A 21,139-nucleotide genomic window follows, 5' to 3' on the forward strand; every position below is an offset into this window, starting at 1 on the left:
GGGTGCCCTTGTACAACAGTCATTGAAAGCATAAATGCGTTTGCAGAAAGCAGTTAGGTTGACAAATGGTATGTTGGCCTTCATTGCAAGAGGATTTGAGTACAGGAGCAAGGATGTCTTCCTACAGTTATATAGGGCATTGGTGAGACTGCACCTGTAGCATTGTGTGCAGTTCTGGTCTCCTTATCTCAGAAAGGATATACTTGCCATAGAGCGAGGGCAGCGAATGTTCAAAAGACTGATTCTTGGGATGGCAGTACTTACGTATGAGGTATGATTGGGTCGACTATGCCTGCATTCTCTAGCGTTCAGAAGAATGAGAGGGGTTCTCATTGAAACGTATACAATTCTGAGTGGGTTGGTAGACTGGATGCGGAGAGGATATTTCCCCTGGCTAGAACAAGTGGTCACAGTCTACGGATATGGGGTAGGAAATTTAGGACCATGATGAGGAGAATTGTTTTCACTCAGAGGGTGGTGAAGCTGTGGAATTCTCCACCACAGAAGGTTGTGAAGGTCAAATCACTGAATATATTTAAGAGGGAGATAGATTTCGAGAAACAAAAAGCCTCAAGGGGTATGGGGAAAAAACAGGAATATGGTATTGAGATAGAGGATCAGCCATGATCATTTTGAACAGCGGTGCAGACTCGAAGGGTCGAATGGCCTTCTACTGCTCCTATATTCTATGTATTCAAAGACATCTACATTGACAGCAAAACACACATATAAACATAAATTTAAACACAGGGGTACACACACAAACACATGGACACAGACACACACACAGCAGGTGGTGTAACGACCAACATGACGGAAGCATCTGCTTGACCTCGTACTTACAAATCTATCTGTCTCAGATGCAGCTGTTCCTGCAGCATTGTTAGCAGCGACCGCCGTACAGTCATTCTAGATTGGAAGTCCAGTATTTATACAGAGGATACGATCCATCGCGTTGTGTGGCACTACCACCGAGCTAAATGGAATGGTATCAGAACAGATTTAGCAACTCAAAACTGGGCATTCATGAAGCGCTGTCGACTATTGGCAGCAGACGAATTTTATTTCACCACAATTTGTAACGACAAGGCCCCGCATACACCTCACACTACCATTACCATCAACCTGGGGACCAACCGTGGTTCAATGAATGTGTAGAAGAGCATGCCAGGAGCAGCACCCGGCATAGCTGAACAGGAGGCGCCAAACTGGGGGAGCTGAAACACAGGACGACATTCATGATAAAACGCGGTAGCAGCATGCTATTGACAATGTTCAGCGATACCACAATGAATGGTCAGATTAAAGCTCTGTAGTCTTGCCGCATCCAATCGTGAATGGTGGTGGGCCATTAAGCAATTAATGGAAGGAAGAGATTGCATGAACATCCCATCCATAATGATGACGGAGCACAGCAGGTGAGTGTAGAATAAAATGCTGAAAGGTTTACAACCATCTTCAGCCAGATGTGCCATGTGAATGATCCATATCGCCGTCATTTTGAGTTCTACTCCATCACAGTAGCCAAACTATAGTCAATTATTTTCACTCTACGTGACGTCAGTGACCTATCTTCTATCATAATTTCAGAGATGGGGATGTTGGCTGATGAATGCACAGTGTTCAGTTCCATTTGCTGAAAGCAATGGGTACAGTTAAAAGTCTGGGCCCCGACAACATCCTGGCTGTTGTGCTGAAGACTTGTTCTCCAGAACTAGCCGCGCCTCTAGTCAAGCTGTTCCAATCCGGCCAAAATACTGGCATCAAACCGACAATATGGACATCTGCCCATGTATTTCCTGTCAACAAAAAGAAGATTGAATCCAATCCAGCCAATTAGCGCCCCATCAGTCTATTCTCAATCATCAGCAAAGTGCTGGAAGATTGTGCCAACAGTGCGATCAAGTGGCACTTACTCACCAATAACCTACTCACTGATGCCCAGTTTCAGTTACGCCAGAACCGCTCAGCTCAAGACTTCATTACAACCTTGGTCCAAATATGGAAAATAAAGATCAATTCCAGAGATGAGGTCAAAGTGACTGCCTTTGACGTACAAGGAAGCATTTGAACGAGTGTGGCATGAAGGAGCCCTAGTACAACTAAAGTCAATGGGCATCAGGGGTAAAACTCTCCACTGGCTGGAGTGATTGCTTGCACAAAAGAAGATGGTTGTGGTGGTTGGAGGTCAATCATCGCAGCCTCAGGACATCGTGGCAGGAGTTCTTCAGGGCAGTGTCCTAGCCCAAACCGTCTTCAGTTGCTTCATCAATGACCTTATTTCCATCTTGAAGTCAGAAGTTTGGAGCTTCACTATGATTGCAACGTCTTCATTTCCATTGGCAACTCGTCAGTTAATGGAGCAGTCCATGCCGGCATAGAGCAAGATCTGGACAACATGCAGACCCAGGGTGATGTGGCAAATAACATTCATGCCACGCAAATGCCAGGCAATGACTATTTCCAGCAAGCTTTGGTTTAACCACAGCCCCTTAAAATTCAATGGCATTAACATCACAGAATCCCCTAAAACGAACATTCTGGGAGTTAGCATTGACTAGAAACTTACCTGGACCAGGCACATAAATACTGTGGCAACAAGAGCCGGTTTGAGGCTGGGTACTTAGTGGCGAGTGTTTCCCGGCTCGACTCCCCAAAGCATTTCCACCTCCTTAAAGGCACAAGTCAGGAGTGAGATAGAATACTCAAAACTTGCCTGGATGTGTGCAGCACCAACAACACTCAAGCAGCTCGACACCATCGAGGACAAACCAGCCCACTTGACTGGCACCCCATCCGACTCATTGCAAATCCGCCCCCTCCCAGATCAGCATATCGTGGCTGCAGCGCATCTCCAAGAAGCACTGCAGCAACTCGCCAAGGCTTCTTCGGCAGCACCTCCGAAACACGCGACCTGTACCATCTAGATTTAAAATGGCCATAAGCAGATAGGAACAACACCACCTCCACTTTCCACTCCTAGTCATACACCATCCTGATTTGGAAGCATATCGCCATTTCTTCATCGTCGCTGGGTCAAGTCTTGGAACTCGCTCCCTAACAGCTCTGTGGGAGTACTGCAACGATTCGAAAAGATACCTCATGATCATCTTTTCAAGAGAAATTAGGGAAGAGCAATAAATACTGGCCTTGCCAGCGAGACCCACATCCCATGAACGAATAAAAAAACACAAATACCTCCACAGGGACACACACAAACCAACACATTGACAGAGACGCACACACATACACACATACAGACACATATACGCACAAACCCATCGACACAGACATACACACAAATGATGTAAATGGTGATCAATTGAAATCACTATCATCCATCGCTCTGTCCTCGGGAAGGTGGCTACCTGTAATATCCACATGTGGAGTACAGCCTGTGCTTTTCCCCGGCATGCATTTGAGAACCACTCGAATATGGCAAGAGGATATCCCATTGCATAGAAGTTTCAGCCTTTACTAATTGACTTTTATCCGTGAGTTTCATTCTCTCCACATTATCTGTCGCCAGGGGATTATATCGAAACTTAAATTTAGATGGGAAACCCTACATTCAAAAAGTTTCTCTAATCATCCCGCAGTTGAAGTGAGTATTTTGGTCCAACTCAATTATCTTGGTCAGACCACATCTTGTAATTATATGCTCAATATGTATCTTACTCATTTGAAGGGCTTTATTAATGTATTATTTGTTCCCGGGATGTTGGCGGCGCTAGTGAGGCCAGCATTTATTTCCCATTGCTGTTGCCCTTGAGAAGGTGGTGGTGAGCTACCTTCCTGAGCCGCTGCAGTCCTTGTGTTCAATGTACTCCCACAGTGCTGCTATGCAAGGAGTTTCCGGATGTCACCCATCGAAATTGAAGAAATGGCGATGGACGATCTAGTTACAATGGTGTGTGATTTGGAGCAGAGCATGGAGATTGAGGTGACGTGTGCGTCTTTTGCCCTTGTCATTCGAGTGAATAGTGGTCGCAGGTTTCAGAGATGCTGCTGGAAAAGCCATGGGGACTTGTTGCAGTGCAGCTTCTAAATGTTACACACTGCAGCCACGGTGCACGGCTGGTGAAGGGAGGCTGTGAACTGCTCCAGTTTACACGATATTTATGTGGCTAGTCCAGTTAAGTTGCTGGTCAATGGTGACGCCTGGGATGTTGATGGTGGGAAATTGGATGATGGTAATGCCGTTGAATGTCAAGTGGCGGTGGGTAGACCCTCGCTTTTTGGAGATAAGCATTGGCTTGCAATTTTCTGACACGAATGTTGTGTACCATTTAAGCTCAAAATGTTGTGCCTCGTTTTAAAATCGGCCCACGTGTCTCCGATTCCCTCTCACACTTCCTCTATCTTGTGCTCTCTCTCTCTCTCTGAGTGACGCTCGATATTCTGGCCTGCTTTGTCTCTCTGACTCGCTCTCTTGTACTCAGACTCTCACCTGGCCTGCTTCACCTATCGCTTAGTAAAAGGGAGCAATTCTCTCCCATTTGCCATGTGTATCAGTGCCTGTTCCTGTACATGTACAATATTTAGCGAGTGAAAGGGAACAATACACTGCTGTCTGGTATGTGTGTCAATGTATGCTCGTATACATGTACAGTATACATCGAGTAAAAGTGAATAATACTTTCCCGTCTGCTGTGTATGTCAGTGTCCGCTCCGATACATGTAGAGTATACAGCGGATAAAAGTGAACAACATACTCCTGCCTGCAATGTGTGTGTCAGTGTCTGCTCCTACACATGTACAGTATACAGTTGGTAAAAGTGAACAATACACTCCCGTCTGGTTTGTGTGTGTCAGTGTCTGCTCCTATACATGTACAGTATACAGCGGGTAAACGTGAACAATACCCTCCCGTCTGGTATGTTTGTCAGTCTCTGCTCCTATACATATACAGTCGACAGCGGGTAAAAGTGAACAATACACTTCCATCTGGTATGTGGATCAGTGTCTGCTCCTCTACATGTAAAGTATACAGCGGGTAAAAGTGAACAATACACTCCCGCCTGGTATATGTGTCAGTGTCCGCTCTTATACATATACAGCACTCAGCTGGTAAAAGGGAATTATTCAATGACATCTCGTTATCAACATATGTACTTAAAATTCCATAACCTATAGAGCTTCGGACAGAGCAGGAACGTGGGATTCGGATCAATCGCTCTTATGTGACCAGCGCTAACACAGTTGGACGAAATGGCCTCCTCCCATGTCACACATTTCTATGATTCTTTATATGCACTGCGAACATTCGATAAAAGTTGGAGTGAGTAAAAGAAATAGAGGGGACATGCAAGGGAGGAAGTGTGCGAAGAGAGAGAAGTAAAGCAGACATGGTGAGATAGTGAGTGAGTGTGATTGTGAGTCAGAGAGAGGGAGAGAGAGAAACAGAGCAGGCGAGATACAGAAAAAGTGGGAGTGAGAGAGATGAGGCGGGCCGGCGAAAGAGGGCGAGCGAGTGATAGAGATAGATGAAACATGCCAAGTGAGAGAGTCAGTTGGTTTTGCCTGCAGCAATCGCATGACAGTGTGATACAATGAATAATATGTCTCTATACGTGTGTTAATAATAACTGTGGATCGGTAGATTAATGTCATTGCAACAAGAATGTCTCTGGACATGTTTTGAAGATGTGCAGGGTGTTCTGTGATTCCGTTAATATCTTAACAGGCACTGGGTTAAGAACGATATGATGTTTCTCTGCCTATCATTGTAAATGTGAGCTCGGCGTTTGTGGGAGTCCATGGCACCATGGGTGGCTCTGCTGCACAGGAGGGCACGAAAAACAGTGGGAGAGCAATAGTGGTACGTGATTCAATTTTAAAGGGAATAGATAGACGTTTCTGCGGCCGCAATCGAGACTTCAGGATGGTACCTTGCATCCCAGGTGAAATGGTTAAGGATGCCTGGAAACGGTTGCAGGACATTAAGGAAGTGGGAGAGTGAACAGTCAGTTGTCGTGGTGCATATAGGTACCAAGGATATCGGAAATAAACGGGATGAAGCTGAATTTGCAGAGCGTGGAGTTAATTTAAAATGTAGGGCCTCAAAGGTAGTAATCTCAGGATTGCGACAAGTGTCACGTGTTAGTCAGAGTAGGAATCACAGGATAGCTCAGATGAATACGTGGCATGATTAGTGGTCCAGAAGGGAGGGATTCAAATTCCTGTGACATTGGAATCGGTTCTGGGGGAGGAGCGATCAGTACAAACCGGTCGATCTGCACCTGGACAGGACCGAAACCAATGTCCTTGGGGGAATGTTTGCTCGTGCTGGTGGGGAGGGGTTAAACTAATATGGCAGGGCGATGGGAATTTATACAGGGAGACAGACGGGAAGAGAATTTGGGCAGAAGCAAAAGATAGAAAGCAGAAAAGTAAAAATGGAAGGCAGACAAACCCAAGACATAAATCAAAAAGGGCCATATTACAGCAAAATTCTAAAGGGTAGAAGTGTGTTAAAAAGACAAGCCTGAAGGCTCTGTGCCTCAATGCGAGGAGTATTCGTAATAAGCTGGACGAATTAACTGCATAGGCAGCAATTAATGAAATTGATGTAATTGGCATCACGGAGACTTGGCTCCAGGGTGACGAAGGCTGGGAACTCAACATCCAGGGGTATTCAAAAATCACGAAGTATAGACAGAAAGAAAAATGAAGTGGGGTTGCGTTGCTGGTTAAAGAGGAAATTATCTCAACAGTAAGGAAGGATATTATCTTGGATGATGTGGAATTTGTATGATTGGAGCTGCGGAATAACAAATGGCAGAAAACGCCAGTGGGGGTTGTGTACAGACCACCAAACAGTAGTAGTGAGGTTGGGGCAGCATCAAACAAGAAATTGGGGATGCGTGCAATAAAGGTAAAGCAGTTTTCATGGGCGACTTTAATCTACATATAGATTGGGGTAACCAAACTGGTAGCAAAACGGTGGAGAAGGATTTTCTGGAGTGTATCAGGGATGGTTTTCCGGACCAATATGTCGAGGAACCAATTGGAGGGCTGGCCATCCTAGAATGGGTGATGTGTAATGAGAAAGTATTAATTAACAAATTTGTTGTGGGATGCCCTTGGGAAGAGTGACCATAATATGGGACAATTCTTTATTAAGATGGAGAGTGACACAATTAATTCAGAGACTAGGGTCCTGAATTAAGAAAAGGTAACTTCGATGGTATGAGACGTGAATTGGCTAGAATAGACTGACAAATGATCCTTAAAGGATTGGTGATGGATAGGCAATGGCAAACATATAATGATCGCATGGATGAATTTCAACAATTCTACGTCCCTGCCTGGAGTAAAAAATAAAACGGGAAGGTGGCTCAACTGTGGCTAACAACGGAAATAAAGAATAGTGTTAAATCCAAGGAAGTGGCATATAAATTGGCAAGAAAAAGCAGCAAATCTGAGGACTTGGAGAAATTTAGAATTCAGCAGAGGAGGACAAAGCGTATAATTAGGAGTGGGAAATAGAGTATGGGAATAAGCTTGCAAGGAACATAAAAACTGACTGCAAAAGCTTCTATAGATATGTGAACAGAAAAAGATCAGTGAAGACAAATGTATGTCCCTTGCAGTCAGATGCAGATGAATTTATAATGGGGAACAAAGAAATGGCAGACCAGTGAAAAAATACTTTGGTGCTCTTTTCACCAAGGAAGACACAAATAAACTTCTGGGAACAGTAGGGGATTGAGGGTATAGTGAGAAGTACGAACTGAAGGAAATCCTTATTCGTCAGGAAATTGTGTTAGGGAAATTGATGGGATTGAACACTGATACATCCCCGGGGCCTGATGGTCTACATCCCAGAGTACTTCAGGAACTGGCCTTAGAAAAAGTCGATGCATTGGTGATCATTTCCCAGCAGTCTTTTGACTCTGGATCAGGTCCTATACGACTGCAAGGTAGCTAATGTAACACCACTTTTTTTAAAAGGAGGGAGAGAGAAAAAGGGTAATTAGAGTCCGGTTAGCCTGACATCAGTAATGGGGAACATGTTGGAATCAATTATTAAAGATGAAATAGCAGCATTTGGAAAGCAGTGATAGGTTAAATAGGGGAGCAGGCTCGAGGAGACAAATTGCTTACTCCTGCTCCTATTCTTTACGTTATGTCACTGGGTAATGCTGCTTTTCATTAAACTTGGTGAAGATATTATTAATTACAAATAAAAGAACTGCTGCCCTCTTAACATCAGCCTCAATTTGTCTCAATCCATATCTAAAATGCACCGAATATTCACAGCTCTACCCCACGCACCCGATTCTCATCTCCACCCCACCCCTCCCAATATCCTCTGACACTGGCCACCCACTCAATATCCTCAGACTCTCTCCACCCACCCAATATCCTCAGATCCACCCCACCTCACACAATATTCTCAGACCCTCCCCACCCACCCAATATCCTCAGATCCACCCCAACCCATTCACTATCCTCCGATCTGCCCACCAACCCAACATCGTCTGACACTCCCCACCTCATCCAATATCCTCAGACTGGCCCCACCCCCCAATATCCTCAGACCCTACCCACCCTACCCAATATCCTCCGTCCCTCCCCATACCACCCAATATCTAAGGTCCTCCTCATCTGATCCAATATCCTCAGACACTCCCCACCACAGCCAATACCTTCAGCTCCTCCATAACATACCCAATATCCTCTGCTCCACTCCACTCCACCCAATATCCTCAGCTCCGCCCCACCGCACCCAGCATCCTCAGATCTTACCCATCCTACCGAATATCATTAGACCCTCATCACCCCACCTAATATCCTCAGACCCTCCCCAAACCATCCAATATCCTCTGCTCCTCCCGAACCCACACAATATCTTCAGACCCTCCCTACCACACACCATATGAGTAAGGTCAGTGATGCACCTGGATGTGTAGTGAGAGTACGAATGATGTCAGTGTTGTATCTGGATGGGTAGTGACAATATCAGTGAGGTAAGTGATGTATGTGTAATGGTAGTGACAGTATAAGTGAGGTCAGTGATGTATCCGGAAGGGACGTGAAGGTATGAGTGAGGTCGGTGAAGTACCTGGATGGATAGTGACAGTATGAGTAAGGTCAGTGATGTACCTGGTTGGTCAGTGAAAATATGACTGTGGTCAGTGATGAACCTGGATGGGTTTTGACAAAATGAGTGAGGTAATTGATGTACCTGGATGCGTAGTGAGAGTATGAGTGAGGTCAGTGATGTATCTGGATGAGTAGTGACAGTATGAGTGAGGTTAGTGATGTATCTGGATGGGTAGTGAGAATATGAGTGAGGTCGGTGATGTATCTGGATGGGTAGTGACAGTATGAGTGAGGTCAGCGATGTATCAGGATGGATAGTGACAGTATGAGTGAGGTCACAGATGTATCTGGATGGGTAGTGACAGTATGAATGAGGTCTGTGATGTATTTGGTAGGGTAGTGAGAGTATGAGTGAGGTCAGTGAAGTACCTGGATGGGTAGAGAGAGTATAAGAGAGTTCAGTTATGTAACTGGATGGGCAGTGACATTATGTGTTAGGTCAGTGATGTACCTGGATGGGTAGTGAATGTATGAGTGAGCTCAGTGATGTACCTTGATGGGTAGTGACAGTATGAGTGAGGTCAGGGATGTATCTGGATGGGTAATGACAGTATGAATGAGGTCAGTGATGTATTTGGTAGGGTAGTGACAGTAAGAATGAGCTAAGTGATGTATCTGTATGTGTAGTGTCAGAATGAGATCGGTCCGTGTTATATCTGGACGGGTAGTGACAGTGTGAGTGAGCTCAGTGATGTACCTGGAAGGGTAGTGACAGTATGAGTAAGGTCAGTGAAGTACCTGGATGGGTAGTGAGAGTATGAGTGAGGTCAGTTATGTACCTGGATGGGCAGTGACAGTATGAGTGAGGTCAGTGATGTACCTGGATGGGTAGTGAATGTATGAGTGAGCTCAGTGATGTACCTAGATGGGTAGTGACAGTATGAGTGAGTTCAGTGATGTGCCTGGAAGGGTAGTGACAGTATGAGAGGTCAGTAATATATCTGGATGGGTTTTGACAGTGTGAGTGAGTCAGTGAAGTATCTGGATGGGTAGTGACAGTATGAGTGTGGGTAGTTATGTATCTGGATGGGTACTGAAAGTATGAGTGAGGTCAGTTATCTATCTGGATGTTTATTACAAACTGTTCCACCAAAGCTGTGCAGATGTGTGTTGATCTCGATGCTTCCTCATACCAGGATTTGCATGTCGAGCATTCTGCCTGGCACAGGCTTCAACATGCAGGCACTCGTTGCAATCATATTCCAAAGGCTCGTTCTTCAAACCTGCTGCAGCAAACATCGCTGCGAGCGGGCTTGCTGCATTTCGGAGCCTGTTAACCTGGAAGCAGCTGCAGGCCGGAGCCCTGAATCACTGAGTCTGTGAAGAGCAGCCGAAGGCAGATATTGTGCTGCGAATCGTGTCTTGAATGACGTTGCTCTTACAAAGCGCGTTGGCACACTGAACGCTTTCGGCCCTTGAACATCAGGTGCAGTGGTGGAGATCGAGTGAGAGTGGTAAAATGTTTGATCGTGAATCTGGGCAATTCGAGAGTGGGGCGAGAGATAGAATGGTAGAAAATAAGAATGAGGAGAGAAACTGGGAGAGATTGAGAGACAGAGCGTGGGGAGTGATAGATATTGGAGTGAGCATGGGTGAGGGTAATCGAGAGAGGGGCCAGAGAGAGTGGGGGAAAGAGAGTGGAGACAGAGAGAGTGAGGGACAGAGAGATAGTGGTGTGAGTGATTGACAGACTTCGAGAAACAGAGAAAGAGTGACAGACAGACATGCATTGACAGAGAGAGAGAGGGAGCGGGATCGTCAGAGCTAGGGAGCCTGCGAGACAGTGTCATAAGAAATGGAGCGAGAGAGAGATAGACAGCAAAAGTGGGAGAAAGAGAGAGAGAGAGAGAGAGAGAGAGAGTGGTGAGACTGAGGTTTGTGTTGTCCGTTCCCGGAGATGGCACAGCGGTCGCATTTTGGATCTACAACAACACCTTATATTTATATCGTGCCTTTAACGTGGCGAAACGTCTCAAGGTGCTCCATCGGTGTATGATGAGAGAAAACAAACTTGACAATGAATCGCACAAGTAGAAATTAGTGCAAGTGATCAAGCGTTTGATGCAAGAGGAAGGTTATAAGGAACATATTAAAGGGGAAAAAAGGGAGGGATGTGGAGAGGATTAGGGACAAATTGCAGAGCTTGGGGCCTAGGCAACACAAGACAAGGCCACCAATGGTGGATAGATTATCATCAGGGATGCTCAAGAGGGCAGAATTAGCGTATTGCAGACATCTCTAAGGTTGTAGGGAGGAGGAGGTTACATAGATAGACAGGGGTTAAGTGCAATGGAGGGATTTTAAAACAAGGATGAGGATTTTGAAGTAGAGGCGTTGTTTAACCGAGGGCCAGCGTGCATAGGGGAGATTGGTGACCGGAATTTGTGCGAGTTATTTCATGGGCAGCAGAGTTTCGGTTCACCTCTAGAATACATAGGGTAGAATGTGAGAGGCCAAACAGGAGTGTGTTGGAATAGTCATGTGTAGAGGCAATGGAGGAATGGAAATGGGTTTCAGCAGCCGTTGAGCTGAGGCAATGGGTGGAGACAGGCGATATTACAGAGATGGAAATAGGCGGTCTTAGTTATGCGGCGAATATGTGGTCGAAATCTAATTTCAGTGTCAAATGTAATACCAAGATTACGAACAGGCTGGTTCAGTCTCAGACTGTAGATGGGAAAAGTAATGGAGTCAGGAGCTAGGGAACGGAGTTGTGGTGGGGACAGAAAACAATGGCTTCGGTCTTCCCAATATTCAATTGGAGAAAATTTCTGCTCATTCGGAAAAACACAGGTGGAGGTGCAGCACATGTTCTGTGACCGCCGGGAGGAGGCTAAGGACAACAATCATTAGGCTCACGGACTCCCGAGGTCAGTTCTAGTTACATTTTGCGAGTTTTTGGTCCCCTTTTTGAAAGTGTTTCTCAGGGTTATTTAAATCATGTTGCGAGAGACGAGATCAGGTTTGTGGACATGTTTATACCTCAGAGATTGTGAGAGACGGAGGGAAGAGCAGCAGACAAAGAGAAAACAACTTCTCCAAAACTGATCCCAACTCCTCGCCAAGTCTGAGGTTAGCTAAACTCACCGCCTTCTTCGGAGGTTTCACCACTTTATTCACCTTCTTATTTGAGCTCCATTTGGAATCTGTTTATTTTATAATTTTCGTTGTGTGCTCAACGACATCATTGAAGTGGGACAGAGAAACTTGGAGCAAATTATTCTCACAATGTTAGAACCAGCCTTAAAAAAGTTTGAAGATTTTTAATACACCGGTCACAAAAAACGAGCGTTGAAAACACGTTTTCCCCAAGTTTCGAAGATGATTTCAGAAGAAACAGAAAAAAATCAGCCTCCCCTCCTCTAAACAAGTCCCAGTCTGATCTTGAAATCCAAACACTTTTAAAGAGGCTCCGAATTGCTTAACACGTTTAAAATTGAAGGTCTTCAATATTTGATGTAGAGCGATTGAATTAAGTGAGCAGCTTTACACAATAACGCACCCCATGCTGTTGAGGAGGAGAGGGCAGGGGAGGATGTGTAGGAGTTACACATTACATTTATTGACATTAAAAGTAACATTAAGCCGTTTAGGAAGAGAAGGAAAAAAGGGGGCAAAACACAAACCTTTTTATTTATATAACATAAAAACAGAAATTAAGGAAATATGCAGCAGGTCAGGCAGTAACTGTGGAGAGAGAAACAGAGTTAATGTTTCAGGTCTGTCAACTTTCAGAAGTGTAAAATGATAGAGATGTAACAGATTTAAAGCAGGTGCAGAGGCAGAAAAAGTTGGGAGGGGAGGTGGTACAAAAGGGAAGCGCTGTGTTATGGTGGAAGACAGGAGAGGCTAAATCCTGATTCTGAACCGAGTTAAAATATGTTCCATCTCTAAGTTCTTCCAGTTCTGACCGAAAGCTCACAGACCTAAATGGCTAACTTACTTTCTGTCTCCACAGAAGCTGCCTGACCTTCTGAGTAGTACCAGCATTTACTGTTTTAGTTTCAAATTCTAGCATCGCTGTTTTTGCTATTGTGAAATATTTTATTTTGTCTGTCGTTCTACAGTCCGAACAAGTGTCAGAAAAATCTAAATATAGATTTCCTTCGAAACGTTTTATGGAATGTTAATAGAAACAAGTGTTATGTAATGATGTATAAAATAGCAGGAACCGAGTTTCGAAGAAACCACTATTTGTTTTTTTAGAATGACACGGAATATACTTTGATTAAACCGACATTGTACAATTTAGATTTGGTATATATGTTTGAAATAGGAGAATAAAAATTGAGAGTACAATTAAGTTTGTTTTCCACTATATAATTGGGAAGTACCTAAACTAATGCAGCACTTTAGGTAATAAGAGCAGAGATTAATATATTACCGATTGTTTGAGAGAAATGCATTAGAAGGAAATTTGTATTTTAACATCTGTAATTCACCATATTAGTGAACATTTCCATGTCCGACTGATGAATTGTCCTGTCCAGGAAGAAAGATGAATGTTTATTTCTGTTAAATCATAGCTTTGCCTGCATTTGGATTTGAATTCGGTGACGGACAGTGTGCATGTGTTTCTCTGCACTTTTGAATAAGTGCCTCATTTCTGACATGTTACATGGCGTGGTGCTGGTACAAGAAGGCAACTTTTATTAATGGAAGTGATTGCAGTTGGAAATTGCGGTCCATTATATTCAATTCTTTTTTATACCCTGAACTAAAGAATTACGGCAATTTTATGTGCTGGTTGCCTGGTTGTATTATGATTAATATTCTAATTACTTATGTGGACATACAGGATATCAGCGCCCTCGGAAAGTTACTGTTCCTGCTGCTTGTGCTGCCATTGCTATGGTCACATGAGAGATGCGGCAATTAGGGGTTGACAAATTTAAAATGAATACAAATTTCACGAATATATATGCCCCCTTCAGCTCACCTTCTACTTTTGGAGTGTTTTGATGCATAACTGACTAATAGTTATGTAGTGTTAATGCTTTATTATGTAGTTCTTTTATAACCCACTCATTTGTGATCTGTTATCATTTTTAATAGATTTTGTACATGACGAGCTAAAAGGTTTGACGTAATTCTATCGTAAACAAACGTGCATAATGGTCATGTAAATATCAAACGATTTTCAATATGGATCAGTGTGAGTTGGGGCATTTTGGTCGGAGAGATTAGGATCCAACCTACCCTTGGAAACTAAGAATACAAATGGGGTAGAACTTCAAAGAGATCTCTGGATACATATACACAAGTCACTAAATGTAGCAATGGAGGATAATAAGGCCACACAAGAGAAAATGAAGCACTGGAGATCATTTATAGAGGATTATAATTAAACAGCAGAGAAGTTATGTAAAACCTGTATCGAACCTTGTCTGATTGTCTAATGACCTGAGACGGTGGGCTGCCAATATGGCATAACTCGATATATGATTTTAAGTGGTTGCTGCTGCTGTCTTTGTTGTTAACGTTGTTGTAAATATTGTTGTTGTAAACTTTTCCCAGGGTGAAAAGGTCGCGCGAAATGGAGTTTCTGGCGCGCTCAATAGAAACAATTAGAGGCAACATTGGTGGGAAGGGTGTGAGGATATTGGGTGAGGTGCGGAGGTCTGAGGATATTGGGTGGGGTGCGGAGGGTCTGAGGATATTTGTTGTGGTATGGAGGGTCTGAGGATATTGGGTGGGGTGCGGAGGGTCTGAGGATATTTGTTGTGCTATGGAGGGTTTGAGGATATTGGGTGGGGTTGGGAGGGTCTGAGGATATTGGGTGGAGTGGGGAGGGTTTGAGGATATTGGGTGTGGTGGGGAGGTCTGAGGATATTGGGTGGGGTGCGGAGGATGCAAGTATATTGGATGGGGAGCGGAGGGTCTTCGGATTTTCGGTGGGGTGCGCAGCGTCTGAGGATATTGGGTGGGGTGTGGAGGAGCTGATGTTTTTGGGTGTGGTGGGGTGGAGCGGACGATATTGGTGATGTGGGGAGGTTCTGAGGATATTGGGTGCATAATTAGATATGTAAAGACACAAAGTGAGGTTTATGTAATCAGGGCAGTGGTCCTGTTAGATGAAATAAATAATATCTTCAACGAATAGCAATAAACCGTTTGGTTTTCTTATTAATTCCAAAATCTCACGCAGATAAATGGCTGCTTTATTGCATTATCAATAGTTTTATTCAGTATATTGTTTGATACATTGTTTCAAATATTGAAGACACAATTCTCGAAAGATCATCTCACCATAAACACTCGGAGACATGTAGACTGAGCAGTGAAGTGGGAAGTGAATTTCAAGATGAATGTGAGGAGTTACAATTTGGTAGGAATCTAGATATATCTAGAAATATTACGTTTTTGAGGATGTGTATAAGGACTGTTGAAAGGCCTTTGACAACCAGCCACTTAATAAACGTGTTGACAAAATTATAACCCATGGGATTAAAGAGACAGGGCAGTATGGTCATGTCATTGTCTAAGTGACAGATGACAGAGAGCATTGGTGACTGCTTGTTGTTCAGAATTGCACGAGCTATACTGCTGTTTCCCCCAGGGGCCTGGATTAGAGTGCTGCTCTGTTTGATATATATCCTTAATCGAGAGTTGGATATAAACTGCATCATGTTAACCTTTGTAGATGATACGAGACTAGGAAATGTGGTCTGCAATAGTACTAGACTTCACGAGGGAACAGACTGACTGGTGAACGTTAGAAATTATAACATTGGAGCAGGATTAGGCTGTTCGGTCCTTCGAGCCTGCTCCACTATTCACTAAGATCGTGGCTGATCAACGGTAAAAATTGTCAATCATTTAACACCTTCGAACTGATACTCATTGTCGCATATAAATTTAAGTGCTTACACTGTTAACTGATATATATTTTGCATTAAATGATTACAATATCAGTGCCACCTAAAACAGGTCGTAAGTCATTACCAGAATGGATAGGGTCTTGAATCTCATGAAATGTATTCAGGCTAGAGAGCCAGAGAACTTCGGAGAAGTCTCTGACCTGATCCTATACTTCCCGGGTGGCGTTTCATTCCAAATTCAATCCCTTCGCTTACAACAATATCTTAACTCTGACTGAGAAGATCAAATAGATGTCAGATTAAATTTAACATATAAAATTGTGAAGAGTGGTATTTTGGCAGGAAAATAAGAACATAAGAAATAGTTGCTATTGTAAGCCACCTGGCTCCTCGAGCCTGCTCCACCATTCAAAAAGATCGTGGCTGATCTGATCATCGATTCAGCTCTACTTCCATGCCCACTCCCCATAACGCTTTATTGCCTTATCGCTCAAGAACCTGTCAATCTCTGCCTAAAATTTATTCAATGATCCAGCCACCGCAGCTCTCTCGGGCATAGAATTCCTCAGATTTAAAGCTCCCTGAGAGAAGAACTTCCTCATTTTTAAATGGGCGGCCCAAGGCGATTCCAAGGACAGTGATTTTTCAGGACGACATCCTCATCACTTGATGTGATGCAGAATAAAAGCACCGTAACATAGAGGAGGTGCTACGCAGACTGGACAGATTAGGTCTGCGACTGAAAAACGTGAAGTGCGTCTTCCAAACTCCAGAGGTAGAATTCCTGGGGATGAGGGGAGCAGCAGACGGGATCACACCTACTGCATCCAAAACGCAAGCGATCAAGAGTGCTCCCAGACCCCGTAACATGGCGGAGCTGCGTTCGTTCCTGGGGCTACTGAATGAATTTGGTAACTTTCATGCCAAATTGAGCACGCTCTTAGAGCCGCTACACATGCTCCTACGCCAAGTTCAATATTGGGTCTCGGGGAACAGCCAGGAAAGGGCTTTTGATAGAGCACGAAATTTGTTATGTTCCAACAATCTGTCAACGCTGTATGACCCATGTAAGAAACTCGTTTTAACGTGAGATGCGTGATCCTATGGGGTCGGGGATGTGTTGCAGCATGTTAATGCCAATTTTCAGTTACATCTTGATCGCTTGCGTTTTGGATGCAGTAGGTGTGATCTCGTCTGCTGCTACCCTCATCCCCAGGAATTCTACCTCTGGAGTTTGGAAGACGCACTTCACGTTTTTCAGTCGCAGACCTACCCGGTCCAGTCTGCGTATCACCTCCTCTATGTTGCGGTGTTGTTCTTCAGCATCACATCAAGTGATGAGGATGTCGTCCTGAAAAATCACTGTCCTTGGAATCGCCTTGAGGATGCTTTCCACATTTCGTTGAAAGATCCCGGCGGCCGCGCGAATCCCAAACGGACATCTGTTATATTGAAACAACCCCTTTATTTGTCGTGATGGTGGTCAGCTTCTTCGACTCACTTGCCAGCTCCTGGGTCAGGTCCAATTTTGAAAAAAGTCTGCCACCGGATAGCGTCGCGTAGAGGTCCTCTGCTCTCAGTCATGGGTACTGGTCTTGGAGTGACACCCGATTAATGGTGGCCACATAATCACCACATATGCTGACTGACCAATTTATCAATGATCTAAACTGGAATATAGGGGTTATGATTAAGAAGTTTTCAGGTGATAGTAAAATAGGCACTGTGTATGATAATGAAGAAGAAAGTTGGAGAATGCAGGAGGCTATCAATCAACTGCAAGGTGGGCAGAACAGTGGCAAATGGAATTTAATCCAGAGACGTGTGAGATCGTGCATTTGTGGATGGCTTACAAGGAAAGGGAATACATATCAACTGGTAGGACATTGCGAAGTGTAGAGGAACAAAGGGAACTGGGATTGCATGTCTACATATCCCTGAAGGTAACTGGCGAGTTGGATAAGTTGGGTAAGAAGGCATATGGAATCGTTGCATTTATTGGCAGAGGCATGGATAAGAAGAGCAATGGGTTATGCTTGAAATATATACAATTCTAGTTAGGCCAAAGCTGGAGTGCTGTTTGCAGTTCTGGTCACCGCATTGAAGGAAGGATGTGATTGTGCTGGTGAGGGTGCAGAGGAGATTGACGTTGATGTTGCCGGAAGTGCAGCAACTTTGCTGCGAGGACAGATTGGATAGGCTGGGGTTGTTTTACTTGGAAAAGAAGAGGCTGATGGGCGAAAGCATTAAGGTGTATCAAATTAGCAGCGGACTAGATATTGTTGATTAAAAGGGCCTATTTCCCATAGTAGAGGGGTCAGCAACCAGGGGGCATAAATTAAAAGTAATTAGTATAAGGGTTAAAGAGGATTTGAAGGGAACATTCTTCATCCAGTCGTTTTTGGGGTCTGGAAGTCACTGCTTGAAAGTGTGGTGCAGGCAGAAACCCTCATCACATTTAAAAATTACTTGGATGTGAACTTGAAATGCAGTTATTGCAGGGATACACACCTAAAACTGGACATTTGTTGGCTGGTGCGGATACGATGGGCCGAAAAGTACTCCTTCCATGTTGTAAACTTCTATGATTATATAAAGATCGGTTAGAATTACTTTCACGATGCAAAAAGAGGCGTTCGGCTAATTAATGGTGTTTCCAGTAAAACAATGTTCGTGCAAGCTGGGGCTCGACCTCAGGAACCTGAGATAAAGAGTGTTATGAGGCTGTTGTTCCGTGTACGGGGAGCTTTGTCTCGAACCTTGACATTCTGCAGCCCAGTGAAGGGCGGTAAACCGCTGTTTGGGGCTGCATTCGCCGCTTTCCGCTGGCAGCGTCTGATTGGAGATTGCGGGAATGTTGGGGATTGTCACGTCCTCAGTCACTCTGGATCTGGGGAAGAGCGATTAGTCGGTGGGTTTGTTTGTGGCTTTGATTTTCTGTTTTGAAGCGAGACGGCGTGGCATGATCCTTTAATAATCACTCACAGCTGAACTGAATGCCTGGAATGTACAGCTTTGAGATAAGATTTTTCCACCGTCAGGGCTGGAAACAGGAGGGAGTGAGAGACACTGTCTAGAGTTTGAGTGCGTAAAGAATTGTACAGAGAAATTAGAAAATGCAACAGCGTCGTGAGAAACAGCACTTTGTTAATATTGAACCACTATTATGAGTTATAACATTTTTTCAAATCATTTATTGGACACGTTTGCAAAATGTTTCCAGCCGGTTTCGAACGAGTGACTTTTCGCATGTTAGTCAAATGTGATAACCACTACTACGGAAACTGTGTGGCAGACGTAGCGTTGGGAACATAACCAGAGCTTTAACCTCAACAGCTGGACTGCATTTCAGCAGAATGTGTTACGGGAATAGAATGACGGTGCTATATTTAGCAAGGTTTTGAGTGTGACAGAAATTGATCCTGCGTTTCTTTGTCTTTATACATACGAACAGGAGTGGCCATTCCTCAGAAAGTGGTTAGAATCTTGAATACACAGCTTTCAAGGGCGTTGGAGGCAGACTCAATCTTATCTTTCAAAATGGAGTTGGATAAGTGTCCGAAGGAATAAAATTGCACAGCTGTGGGTAAATGACGGTGGTGTGGGACGAGGTGAGAGTTGGCATGGGCTCGACGGGCCGAATGTGCTTCTTCCGTACTGTAACCATTCCCTTATTCTGTGATTATATAGGTTAGTGGCACATTTAATTGTGTGCATAGATTGAGTCGGCTCAACAAGGGGCATCTGATTCAGAAGATTCCGGTGCGCGAAAATTAAGGTTTAATGTCGTTAAATGCATCATATTTGTTTTTTGAAGTTTCGGTCAGTGAAATGTTTGGCAAAGGAATTTTTTGCTGAAAGGGTCTCAGCATTTAATCTTCTTTCTGGCTGTAGGGGTCACATTTCTTTTTGATGTTATTCTTCCAGAATTTATATTTCCTTTGCTGTTTCACAATAACCAGTCCCTTGCTTTACAGTCTATCTCACTGTTTCCCCACTCTCATGTACATGTTACCAGCAACGAAAATTTTGAAGCAGACCACTACAGCACAGTGTCTAAAATGGTTTATGGTTTAAGAATAAATTGCAGAGCACAGAAAATTATGCAATTAAGGACTCTCCTTCAGTTAACATTTTTTTAGTTGTGCAAATGAAGCTCATCAGTTGATTAATGATGTTTTCCTGTGAAAGCAGGAAACATTTAATGATTATACATTTTCTACATTTCGAAAGACACTGGTTAATCAGGACAGTCAGCACGATTTGTTAAGGAAGAGTCGCGTTTGACTAAATTGATTGCATTTTTGTAGGAAGTCAGCAGGTGAATCGATGAAGTACTGCGTATGATGTAGTGTACATGGATTTTATTAATACTTTCGCTGAGGTCCCACATGGCAGACTGGCATGAAAGTAAAAGCCCATGGGATCAAGGGCGAAGTGGCAAATTGGATCCAAATTTGGCTCAGACCCAGGAAGCAAAGGATCTTGTTTGATGGCTGTGTTTGTGACTGGAAGGATGTTTCCAGTTTGGCTCCGCAGTTTTCAGTGCTAGGTCGATTGCTTTTCATGTTATTTATAAATGTTCTAAAATTGAAGATAGGGGAAATGATTAAGAGGTTTTCAGTTGATAGTAAAATAGGCAGTGTGGTTGATAATGAAGAAGAAATCTCGAGATTGCAGGCAGATATCAATCAACTGGTAAGGTGGGCAGAACAGTGGCAAATGCAATTTAATCCAGAGACGTGTGAGATAGTGCATTTGTGGAGGGCTAACAAGGAAAGGGAATACACATTAATGTGTAGGACATTGAGAAATATGGAAGAACGAAGGGAACTGGGATTGCATGTCCACAGGTCCCAGAGGTAGCTGGCCAGTTGGATGAGTTGGTTAAGAAGGCATACGGAATGGTTGCATTTATTGGCAGAGGCAAGTTACAGAACAGCAATTGGTTGTGCTAGGACTGTATACGTTTCTGGTTAGTCCATAGCTAGAGTACTGCGTGCAGTTCTGGTCATGCATTGAAGGAAGGGCGTCACTTCGCTGGAGAGTGTAACGAGAAGATTTACGTAGATGTTGCAGGGAGTGGAGCAACTTTGCTATGAGAACAGATTGGATTGGCTGGGTGTTGTTTTCCTTGGAAAAGAGGAGGCTGATGGGCGACAGCATTAGGTTGTGTAAAATTAGGAGTGGCCTACATATTGTTGATT

Source organism: Pristiophorus japonicus, unplaced genomic scaffold (assembly GCF_044704955.1).
Source record: "Pristiophorus japonicus isolate sPriJap1 unplaced genomic scaffold, sPriJap1.hap1 HAP1_SCAFFOLD_35, whole genome shotgun sequence".
NCBI classification, from domain to species: domain Eukaryota; kingdom Metazoa; phylum Chordata; class Chondrichthyes; family Pristiophoridae; genus Pristiophorus; species Pristiophorus japonicus.